The following is a 12,994-nucleotide window of genomic DNA, read 5'->3' as shown; positions in this document are numbered from 1 at the left end:
AAAAGGATCGTTCCGGTTTGGTCTATGAAAATTCTGGACTGCATTCAAGTCCTCAATGAGCTCTAGGTAGGATGAACTAGATGGACACATTTGTGTGGGATGAGATGAACCACAGCATATGGCACAGACAGTAGATGGGTTAGGAGAAGGTGAACTCTTGGACACCATAAGGGCATCAATTTTTCTAGTCAACCCTTCAATCTTGGCCATGAGCATGGGTGTTTCACTAACCTCGTAAAGACCCCCCTCTTTTGGCTTCGTGGGATCTCCTATCAACATTAAATGATGAACCCCATTGCTGAGATTGATCACTCAACGTTTCAAAGAAGTCCCACGCCTCACTAGCACTCTTACCCATCAAACTCCCACCACTCGTTGCATCTACCATGGATCTAACCTGAGGTGTAAGACCTTGATAAAAGTATTGCACTAAATGCCATTTCTCAAACCCATGATGCGGACACCTACGGATCAAATCCTTCCATTTCTCCCAAGCCTCATAAAAGTGTTCACCCTCCTGCTGCATAAAGTTGGAGATTTCTCTCCTGAGGGCTGTAGTTCTTTGAATGGGAAAGTACTTGGACAAAAATTTTGTGACTAATGTGTCCCATGAAGTAATGCTGCCCACCTCTAAGGAATTAAGCCAAGACTTGGCCTTATCCTTAAGTGAAAATGGAAAAAGTCTTAACCGGATAGAGTCATCTGAGAAATTCTGGAATTTAAAAGTTGCACAAATATCTAAGAATTCCTTGATGTGGTAATATGGGTCCTCCTTCTCCAACCCATAGAATGTAGGGAGGAGTTGGATCACACCCAGTTTCAACTCATAACTGGCGGCAGTAGTGGGTGGCAATATAATGCAAGAAGGTGATGTGAAGTGGGATGGGATAGAATAATCCCTCAGGGCTCTACGGTCACCTGCTGCAGGTAACTGTAATGGTTCGCCCTGATTGGCCATGGTAGCTCCTAACTTGACTTCGGGCGTTTTCCTACAAATATGTTCTACCTCTTCAACAAAGGGAGCTAATGGTCCACCTAGGGAGCGGCACCCGTGCATAAAAACACAAAAAGAAACAAAATGAACTATCAAATTAAGCTAACAAACTCGCTACTAAAAATATGAAATAAGTAGAAGAAATAAAAATAATTCCATACAAAATCACCCAGCTAAAATTATGAAAATAAAATAAAATAAAATAAAAATAAATCTAACCTAAGACCATGGAGAACAAAGAAATACACTTAATACGTGCCTCCCCGGCAACGGCACCAAAAACTTGATGTATAATTTAGTTACATCGGCTTTAATACCTCGCAAGAGTACGAATCATTCATGTAATCTAGCAGTAAGCGAGGGTCGTATCCACAGGGAGGATTGAATTTTGTGTATTCTTCAGTCAACTAGCCTAACCAAATATGATGAATTAATCTGAACTAAACACTAATTATATCCTACATTATCAAGCAATAATCTAATTAACTACTTGTACAACAGGAAACGTCAACTCTGGATTTTATCGTGATTCGTGCCTCTCTCGAGCACCATGAAACCACGAATCCGGATTCTCAATCCTTGTGTCTAGCCCCTCTCGGGCGCCTAGAGTTAATGACAAAGAGCGGATTACAATAGAATGCAGAGAATCAATTTTCTATTGTGATGATGCTAAAATTATCAACTCTGGATTTTACCGTGATTCGTGCCTCTCTCGAGTGCCACGTAATCACGAATCCGATTTCTCAATCCTTGCATCTAGCCCCTCTCAGGTGCATAGAGTGAAAGACAGAAATCGGATTAAAATACCAAAATCCAACCTCAATTATAATCCTACCCTAATTAGCTAATTTAATCAAATATCCAGAAAACAAATCTTAAATAAACCTTAATTATCAAATCAGATTCAATTAACATTCAAAACCTAAGTTCAAACCATATAAAAACTAAATTCGATAATGACGAATTACTCCCCTTCTTCCTCCTCTCGCTCGGGCAGCAACTCATTCTCACGGATGCTGCAATTTCCCGAAATCAATGGCTTCGGGTTGGCAAGAGTGAGTGGCCGGAGGTAGAGACGACGCCGGCGACGAAGGTTGGAAGCCGACGGATGGAGGGAACGTTCGGCGAAGAACGAAATAGAGCTGACGTTCTCTAACCGGCTCTCTCGAGTCTCGGTTGGAGTCGGAATAGCTCTGGGAATGGTCGGAAATACGTAACTGACGCCGGAGGATGGGCGGAAAGCGGAAGTTGCACCGGAGAAGCCCTCTCGGATCACTTCTCAGTCTGGCGAGCGACGATTGTCGAACTCACCTCGACGGAGACTCTCTCGAGCTCTCCTCGGGTTTGTTCTCGGTTGCTGGACGGCAGTGGACGGCGGTGGACGACGGTGGCGCGGCAAAAGGTATTGGCCCGGCGAACGACGATGGGGAACTCCTCTCGGGTCCTCCCCTGTTTCCAGAAAAAAAAAACTCTTTTTTGGTCTCCGTTTCTATTTCTCTTCACGCTGCCTTTCCCACCTTCGTTCGACGCTTCCCTTCCCTTTAAATATGATTTTTTTTATTTTAAAACGATTTGCCCTAGAAATTACCTCCATTCCACTAAGGACATTTTGGTAAATATCTTCTTCTCCACCCAAATTCTCCCGAAATTCCATAATTGATTCTATAAAAAGCATTTCAGGAAGAAATAAGACTAAAAAATAATGAAATATAATTTAGGAGAGAGAAATATGCAATATCGACAGTGATTAATGCCAAATTCAATAAATCCTCATTTCATTTGAAACCCGATAAATAACCACCTATAACACAATTATAAAGGTTATTCTATTATAATTAACCTCTTTCTCATGTCAGAATATGGCATCCATCACATTTCCATTTTAGACGTACATTTTTTTCTTAAATCAGAACTTTGAGTTTTCGCTCCCCCTTCATCTTGTAAACAAAAAAGGCAAAAAAGATCACGACAAAATAAAAATTTTATAGTTTATGTGTGGAAAATATTTAAAATAATAACTAATGTAAATAAAAAAATATCTATTCACACACCACAAATGAACGCAAAAGTTTTGTTATCCATGTTTGGGAAATTCCATTAGTCCAACCCTATAAAGCTTGGAATTTTACATGAAGGATTTTTTCTACACATGTTTTAAAAATGGATATGCATGCTTGAAACATGTTAAAGATTCAAATGACCTATGGATCCAAAGCTTTTAAAGAGCATAACAAACGCTCATTAAATTCTCAAGTGAACGTGCGGTGGGATATTTACCTGAGTCTAACAAGTCATTATTTTGCCCATTTTCAAAAATTTGATCTAACAATCAATATGATTGTAAAGTGATTTATCATGCAACACTCAGTTAAAAATCCTCCGCAATCCATTTTTCCCGACGATTGCAAAACTTGAGATATAAAAACGAAAATGTGCTTACAATCCCTAAAAATTATAGACACTCTATGGAATTATCTCTCTCTACATATGTGCATTGTGCATTTCCGTTTTAGATGTACACTTTTTTCTTAAATCAAAACTTCGAGTTTTTCGCTCTCCCTTCACCACGTAAACAAAAAAGGCAAATAGATCACAGCAAAATGAAAATTTCATAGTTGATGTACGGAAAAAGTTTAAAACAATAAAAAAAGTAAATGAAGAAAATTTATTCACAAACCACAAATGAACACAAAAGTTTTGTTATCAAAGTTTGGGAAATTCCACTAGTCCAAAACTAATATCTTGGAATTTTAGATGAAGGAGATTTTTTCTACACATGTTTTAAAAATGGATATGCATGCCAGAAACATGTTAAAGATTCAAATGACCTATGGATCCAAAGCTTTTAAAAAGAATAACAAACGCTCATTAAATTCTCAAGTGAACGTGCGGTGGGATATTTGCCCGAGTCAAACAACCCATTATTTTGCCCAAATTCAAAACATTGAGCTAACAATCATAGATGATTGTAAAGTGATTTGTCATGCATAACGGGCTATATTTTTATAAGAAATGACTTATGGATTTGAAGTCTACACTCAGTTAAAAATCGCCCGCCTCCCCCGTTTCCCGACGATTGCAGAACCTTAGATATTAAAACAAAAAAGTGCATACGATCCATAAAACATACAGACACTCTTTCGAAATCTCTCTCTCTACATTTTTGCATTGTGCATTTCCATTTTAAATGTACACTTTTTTCTTAAATCAGAACTTTGAATTTTTGCTCCCCCTTCATCCTGTAAACAAAAAAGGCAAAAAAGATCACAACAAAATAAAAATTTTATAGTTGATGTGTGGAAAATATTTAAAATAATAGCTAATTTAAATCAAAAATATCTATTCACACACCACAAATGAACACAAAAGTTTTGTTATCCAAGTTTGGGAAATTCCATTAGTCCAACCCTATTAAGCTTGGAATTTTACATGAAGGAGATTTTTTCTACTCATGTTTTAAAAATGGATATGCATGCTTGAAACATGTTAAAGATACAAATGACCTATGGATCCAAAGCTTTTAAAGGGAATAACAAACGCTCATTAAATTCTCAACTGAACGTGTGGTGGTATATTTACCCGAGCCTAACAAGTCATTATTTTGCCCATTTTCAAAAATTTGAGCTAACAATCATTGGAGATTGTAAAGTGATTTGTCATGCGTAACGGGCTATATTTTTTTAAGAAATGACTTATGGATTTGAAGTCAACACTCAGTTAAAAATCGCCCGTCTCCCCCGTTTCCCGACGATTGCAAAACCTGAGATATAAAAACGAAAAAGTGCATACGATCCCTAAAACATACAGACACTCTTTTGAAATATCTCTCTCTACATTTGTGCATTGTGCATTTCCATTTTAGTTGTACACTTTTTTCTTAAATCGGAACTTTGAGTTTTTGCTCCCCCTTCATCCCGTAAACAAAAAAGGCAAAAAAGATTACCACAAAATAAAAATTTAATAATTGATGTATGGAAAAAATTTAAAACATTAACATATATAAATAAAGAAAATTTATTCACCCAACACAAATGAACACAAAAGTTTTGTTATCCAATTTTGGGAAAGTCCACTAGTTTAACCATAATAGCTTGGAATTTTGCAAGAAAGAGATTTCGTCCACACATGTTTTAAAAATGGATATGCATGTTTGAAACATGTTAAAGATGCAAATGATCTGTGGATGCAAAGCTTTTAAAGAGAATAACAAACGCTCATTAAATTCTCAAGTGAACTTGCGGTGGGATATTTACCCAAGTCAAACATGCCATTATTTTGCCCATTTGCAAAAAGCTGACATAATTAATCATAGATCATTGCAATGTGATTTATCATGTATAACGGGCTATATTTTTGTATGAAATGACTTATGGATTGCAATTCAATACTTAGTTAAAAATCCTCCACAAACCATTTTTCCCGACGATTGAAAAACCTGAGATACAAAAACGAAAAGGTGCTTACAATCCCTAAAAATTACAGACACTCTTTGGAATTATCTCTCTCTACATATGTGCATTGTGCATTTCCGTTTTAGATGTACACATTTTTCTTAAATCCAAACTTCAAGTTTTTCGCTCTCCCTTCATCCCGTAAACAAAAAAGGCAAATAGATCACAGCAAAATGAAAATTTCATAGTTGATGTACGAAAAAAGTTTAAAACAATAAAAAAAGTAAATGAAGAAAATTTATTCACACACCACAAATGAACACAAAAGTTTTGTTATCCAAATTTGGGAAATTCCACTAGTTCAAAACTAATATCATGGAATTTTACATGAAGGAGATTTTTTCTACACATATTTTAAAACTGGTTATGCATGCCAGAAACATGTTAAAGATTCAAATGACCTATGGATCCAAATCTTTTAAAGAGAATAACAAACGCTCATTTAATTCTCAAGTGAACGTGCGGTGGGATATTTGCCCGAGTCAAACAAGCCATTATTTTGCCCATATTCAAAAAGTTGAGCTAACAATCATTGGTGATTGTAAAGTGATTTGTCATGCGTAACGGGCTATATTTTTTTAAGAAATGACTTATGGATTTGAAGTCAACACTCAGTTAAAAATCGCCCGCCTCTCCCGTTTCCCGACGATTGCAAAACCTTAGATATAAAAACGACAAAGTACATACGATCCCTAAAACATACAGACACTCATTTGAAATAACTCTCTCTACATTTGTGCATTGTGCATTTCCATTTTAGATGTACACTTTTTTCTTAAATCAGAACTTTGAGTTTTAGGTCCCCCTTCATCCAGTAAACAAAAAAGGCAAAAAAGATTACCACAAAAAAAAAATTTTATAGTTGATGTGTGGAAAATATTTAAAATAATAACTAATGTAAATAGAAAATATCTCTTCATACAGCACAAATGAACATAAAAGTTTTGTTATCCAAGTTTCGGAAATTCCATTAGTCCAACCCTATTAAGCTTGAAATTTTACATGAAGGAGATTTTTTCTACACATGTTTTAAAAATGGATATGCTTTCTTGAAACATGTTAAAGATTCAAATGACATATGGATCCAAAGCTTTTAAAGAGAATAATAAACGCTCATTAAATTCTCAAGTGAACGTGCAGTGGGATATTTACTCGAGCCTAACAAGTCATTATTTTGCCCATTTTCAAAAATTTGATCTAACAATCATAGATGATTGTAAAGTTATTTATCATGCGTAACTGGCTATATTTTTGTATGAAATGACTTATGGATTGCAATTCAACACTCAATTAAAAATCCTCTGCCACCAATTTTTCCCGACGATTGCAAAACTTGGGATATAAAAACTAAAAAGAGTTTACAATCCCTTAAAATTACAGACACTCTTTGGAATTATCTCTCCCTACAATTGTGCATTGTGCTTTTCCCTTTTAGATGTATACTTTTTTCTGAAATCAAAACTTTGACTTTTCGCTCTCCCTTCACCACGAAAACAAACAAGGCAAAAAAGCTTACAACAAAATGAAAATTTTATAGTTGATGTATGGAAAAAATTTAAAACAATAACAAATATAAATAAAGAAAATTTATTCACCCAACACAAATGAACACAAAAGTTTTGTTATCCAATTTTAGAAAATTCCACTAGTTTAACCCTAATAGCTTGGAATTTTGCAAGAAAGAGATTTCGCCCACACATGTTTTAAAAATGGATATGCATGTTTGAAACATGTTAAAGATTCAAATTAGCTATGGATGCAAAGCTTTGAAAGAGAATAACAAACGCTCATTAAATTCTCAAATGAACTTGCGGTGGGATATTTACCCGATTCAAACATGCCATTATTTTTCCCATCTGCAAAAAGTTGACATAGTTAATCATAGATGATTGTAATGTGATTTATCATGCGTAACGGGTTTTATTTTTTATGAAATGACTTATGGATTGCAATTCAACACTCAGTTAAAAATCCTCCGCCACCAATTTTTTCCGACGATTGCAAAACCTGAGATATAAAAACTAAAAAGAGCTTACAATCCCTAAAAATTACAGACACTCTTTGGAATTATGTCTCCCTACAATGGTGCATTGTGTTTTTCCATTTTAGATGTACACTTTTTTCTTAAATAAAAACTTTGACTTTTCGCTCTCCCTTCATCCTAAAAACAAACAAGGCAAAAAGCTTACAACAAAATGAAAATTTTATAGTTGATGTATGGAAAAAATTTAAGACAATAACAAATATAAATAAATAAAATTTATTCACCCAAAAAAAAATGAACACAAAAGTTTTGTTATCAAATTTTGGGAAATTCCACTAGTTTAACACTAATAGCTTGGAATATTGCAAGAAAGAGATTTCGTCCACACATGTTTTAAAAATGGAGATGCATGCTTGAAACATGTTAAACATTCAAATGAGCTATGGATGCAAAGCTTTTAAAGAGAATAACAAACGCTCATTAAATTCTCAAGTGAACTTGCGGTGGGATATTTACCCGAGTCAAACATGCCATTATTTTGCCCATTTGCAAAAAGCTGACATAATTAATCATAGATGATTGCAATGTGATTTAGCATGCGTAACGGGCTATATTTTTGTATGAAATGACTTATGGATTGCAATTCAACACTCAGTTAAAAATCCTCCATAACCCATTTTTCCCGACGATTGCAAAACCTGAGATATAAAAATGAAAAGGTGCTTACAATCCCTAAAAATTATAGACACCATTTGGAATTATCTCTCTCTACATATGTGCATTGTGCATTTCTGTTTTAGATGTACACATTTTTCTTAAATCAAAACTTCGATTTTTTCGCTCTCCCTTCATCCCGTAAACAAAAAAGGCAAATAGATCACAGCAAAATGAAAATTTCATAGTTGATGTACGAAAAATGTTTAAAACAATAAAAAAAGTAAATGAAGAAAATTTATTCACACACCACAAATGAACACAAAAGTTTTGTTATCCATGTTTGGGAAATTCCACTAGTCCAAAACTAATATCTTGGAATTTTGCATGAAGGAGATTTTTTCAGCACATGTTTTAAAAATGGATCTGCATGCCAAAAACATGTTACAGATTCAAATGACCTATGGATCCAAATCTTATAAAGAGAATAACAAATGCTCATTAAATTCTCAAGTGAACGTGCGGTGGGATATTTGCCCGAGTCAAACAAGCCATTATTTTGCCCATATTCAAAAAGTTGAGCTAACAATAATAGGTGATTGTAAAGTGATTTGTCATGCGTAACGGGCTCTATTTTTGTAAGAAATGACTTATGGATTTGAAGTCAACACTCGGTTAAAAATCGCCCACCTCCCCCGTTTCCCGACGATTGCAAAACAAAGAAAAACTGCATACGATCCCTAAAACATACAGACAATCTTTGGAAATGTCTGTCTCTACATTTGTGCATTGTGCATTTCCATTTTAGATGTACACTTTTTTCTTAAATCAGAACTTTCAGTTTTCCCCCTTCATCACGTAAACAAAAAAGGCAAAAAAGATCACAACAAAATAAAAATTTTATAGTTGATGTGCGGAAAATATTTAAAATAATAACTAATGTAAATAAAAAATAACTATTCACACACCACGAATGAACACAAAAGTTTTGTTATCCAAGTTTCAGAAATTCCATTTGTCCAACCCTATTAAGCTTGGAATTTTACATGAAGGAGATTTTTTCTACACATGTTTTAAAAATGGATATGCATGCTTGAAACATGTTAAAGATTCAAATGACCTATGGATCCAAACCTTTTAAAGAGAATAACAAACGCTCATTAAATTCTCAAGTGAACGTGCGGTGGGATATTTACCCGAGCCTAACAAGTCATTATTTTGCCCATTTTCAAAAATTTGATCTAACAATGATAGATGATTGTAAAGTGATTTATCATGCGTAACGGGCTATATTTTTGTACGCATTGACTTATGGATTGCAATTCAACACTCAGTTAAAAATCCTCTGCCACCAATTTTTCCCGAAGATTGCAAAACCTTAGATATAAAAACTAAAAAGAACTTACAATCCCTAAAAATTACAGACACTCTTTGGAATTATCTCCCCCTACGATTTTGCATTGTGCTTTTCCATTTTAGATGTACACTTTTTTCTTAAATCAAAACTTTGACTTTTCGCTCTCCCTTCATCCCGAAAGCAAACAAGGCAAGAAGCTTCCAACAAAATGAAAATTTTATAGTTGATGTATGGAAAAAAATTAAAACAATAACAAATATAAATGAAGAAAATTTATTCACCCAACACAAATGAACACAAAAGTTTTCTTATCCAATTTTGGGAAATTCCACTAGTTTAACCCTAATAGCTTGGAATTTTACAAGACAGAGATTTCATCCACACATGTTTTAAAAATGGATATGCATGTTTGAAACATGTTAAAGATGCAAATGAGCTATGGATGCAAAGCTTTTAAAGAGAATAATAAACGCTCATTAAATTCTCAAGTGAACTTGCGGTGGGATATTGACCCTAGTCAAACAAGCCATTATTTTGCCCATATTCAAAAAGTTGAGCAAACAATCATAGGTGATTGTAAAGTGATTTGTCATGCGTAACGGGCTATATTTTTGTATGAAATGACTTATGGATTGCAATTCAACACTTAGTTAAAAATCCTCCGCAACCCATTTTTCCCGACGATTGCAAAACCTGAGATATAAAAACGAAAAGGTGCATACAATCCCTAAAAATTACAGACACTCTTTGGAATTATCTCTCTACATATGTGCATTATGCATTTCCGTTTTAGATGTACACATTTTTCTTAAATCAAAACTTCGATTTTTTCGCTCTCCCTTCATCCTGTAAACAAAAAAGGCAAATAGATCACAGCAAAATGAAAATATCATAGTTGATGTACGAAAAAAGTTTAAAAAAATAAAAAAAGTAAATGAAGAAAATTTAATCACGCACCACAAATGAACACAAAATTTTTGTTATCCAAGTTTGGGAAATTCCACTAGTCCAAAACTAATATCTTCGAATTTTACATAAAGGAGATTTTTTCTACTCATGTTTTAAAAATGGGTATGCATGCCAGAAACATGTTAAAGATTCAAATGACCTATGGATCCAAAGCTTTTAAAGAGAATAACAAACGCTCATTAAATTCTCAAGTGAACGTGCAGTGGGATATTTGCCCGAGTCAAACAAGTCATTAGTTTGCCCATTTTCAAAAATTTGACCTAACAATGATAGATGATTGTAAAGTGATTTATCATGCGTAACGGGCTATATTTTTGTATGAAATGACTTATGGATTGCAATTCAACACTAAGTTAAAAATCCTCTGCCACCAATTATTCCCGACAATTGCAAAACCTGAGATATATAAACTAAAAAGAGCTTACAATCCCAAAAAATTACAGACACTCTTTGGAATTATCTCTCCCTACAATTGTGCATTGTGCTTTTCCAATTTAGATGTACACTCTTTTCTTAAATCAAAACTTTGACTTTTCGCTCTCCCTTCATCCCGAAAACAAACAAGGCAAAAAGCTTAAAAAAAAATGAAAATTTTATAGTTGATGTATGGAAAAAATTTAAAACAATATAAAATATAATTAAAGAAAATTTATTCACCCAACAAAAATGAACACAAAATTTTTGTTATCTAATTTTGGGAAATTCCACTAGTTTAACCCTAAGAGCTTGGAATTTTGCAAGAAAGAGATTTCATCCACACAAGTTTTAAAAATGGATATGGATGTTTGAAACATGTTAACGATGCAAATGAGCCATGGCTGCAAAGCTTTTAAGGAGAATAACAAACGCTCATTAAATTCTCAACTGAACTTGCGGTGGGATATTTACCCGAGTCAAACATGCCATTATTTTGCCCATTTGCAAAAAGCTGACATAATTAATCATAGATGATTGTAATGTGATTTATCTAGCGTAATGGGCTATATATTTCTATGAAATTACTTATGGATTGCAATTCAACACTCAGTTAAAAATCCACTGCCGCCAATTTTTTCCGACAATTGCAAAACCTGAGATATAAAAACGAAAAGGTGCTTACAATCCCTAAAAATTACAGACACTCTTTGGAATTATCTCTCTCTACATATTTGCATTGTGCTTTTCCATTTTAGATGTACACTTTTTTCTTAAATCAAAACTTTGACTTTTCGCTCTCCCTTCATCCCGAAAACAAACAAGGCAAAAAGCTCACAGCAAAATGAAAATTTCATAGTTGATGTACGGAAAAAGTTTAAAACAATAAAGAAAGTAAATGAAGAAAATTTATTCACACACCACAAATGAACACAAAATTTTTGTTATCCAAGTTTGGGAAATTCCACTAGTCAAAAACTAATATCTTCGAATTTTGAAAGAAGGAGATTTTTTCTACACATGTTTTAAAAATGGATATGCATGTTTAAAACATGTTAAAGATTCAAATGACCTATGGATCCAAAGCTTTTAAAGCAAATAACAAACGCTCATTAAATTCTCAAGTGAACGTGTGGTGGGATATTTGCCCGAGTCAAACAAGCCATTATTTTGCACAAATTCAAAAAGTTGAGCTAACAATCATAGATGATTGTAAAGTGATTTGTCATGCGTAATGGGCTATATTTTTGTAAGAAATGACTTATGGATTTGAAGTCAGTATTCTGTTAAAAATCGCTCGCCTCCACCGTTTCCCGACGATTGCAAAATCTTACATATAAATACGTAAACGTGTATACGATCCCTAAAACATACAGACAGACTTTGGAAATATCTCTCTCTACATTTTTGCATTGTGCATTTCCATTTTTGATGTACACTTTTTTCTTAAATCAGAACTTTGAGTTTTCGCTCCCCCTTCATCCCATAAAGAAAAAAGGCAAAAAAGATCACAACAAAATAAAAATTTTATAGTTGATGTGTGGAAAATATTAAAAATAATAACTAATGTAAATAAAAAATATCTATTCACACACCACAAATGAACACAAAAGTTTTGCTATCCAAGTTTGGGAAATTCCATTAGTCCAACCCTATTAAGCTTGGAATTTTACATGAAGGAGATTTTTTCTACACATGTTTTAAAAATGGATATGCATGCTTGAAACATGTTAAATATTCAAATGACCTATGGATCCAAAGCTTTTAAAGAGAATAACCAACGCTCATTAAATTCTCAAGTGAACGTGCGGTGGGATATTTACCCGAGTCTAACAAGTCATTATTTTGCCAATTTTCAAAAATTTGATCTGACAATAATAGATGATTGTAAAGTGATTTATCATGCGTAACGGGCTATATTTTTGTATGAAATGACTTATGGATTGCAATTCAACACTCAGTTAACAATCCTCTGCCACCAATTTTTCTCGACGATGGCAAAACCTGAGATATAAAAACTAAAAAGAGCTTACAATCCCTAAAAATTACAGACACTCTTTGGAATTATCTCTCCCTACAATTGTGCATTGTGCTTTTCCATTTTTGTGCACTCTTTTCTTAAATAAAAACTTTGACTTTTCGCTCTCCCTCCATCTCGACTACAAAAAAGG

At 33.9% G+C, this 12,994-nt stretch overlaps 1 non-coding gene across 1 annotated transcript; it reads left to right on the top strand.

The window, feature by feature from the left end:
* The first annotated feature begins 446 nt into the window (after positions 1-446).
* LOC137937905 (small nucleolar RNA R71) lies at positions 447-553 on the top strand. Its single transcript, XR_011109692.1, has one exon. It is a non-coding gene; the product is annotated as a small nucleolar RNA R71 (small nucleolar RNA).
* The last annotated feature ends 12,441 nt before the right edge of the window (positions 554-12,994 follow it).

The sequence above is a fragment of the Aristolochia californica genome, unplaced genomic scaffold (assembly GCF_029961685.1).
Source record: "Aristolochia californica isolate CCGP_79_NKW_82.1479 unplaced genomic scaffold, dmAriCali1.0.hap1 SCAF_7, whole genome shotgun sequence".
NCBI classification, from domain to species: domain Eukaryota; kingdom Viridiplantae; phylum Streptophyta; class Magnoliopsida; order Piperales; family Aristolochiaceae; genus Aristolochia; species Aristolochia californica.
The sequence above is the reverse complement of the archived record's forward strand: the minus strand, read 5'-3'. Positions and strand labels throughout refer to the sequence as shown.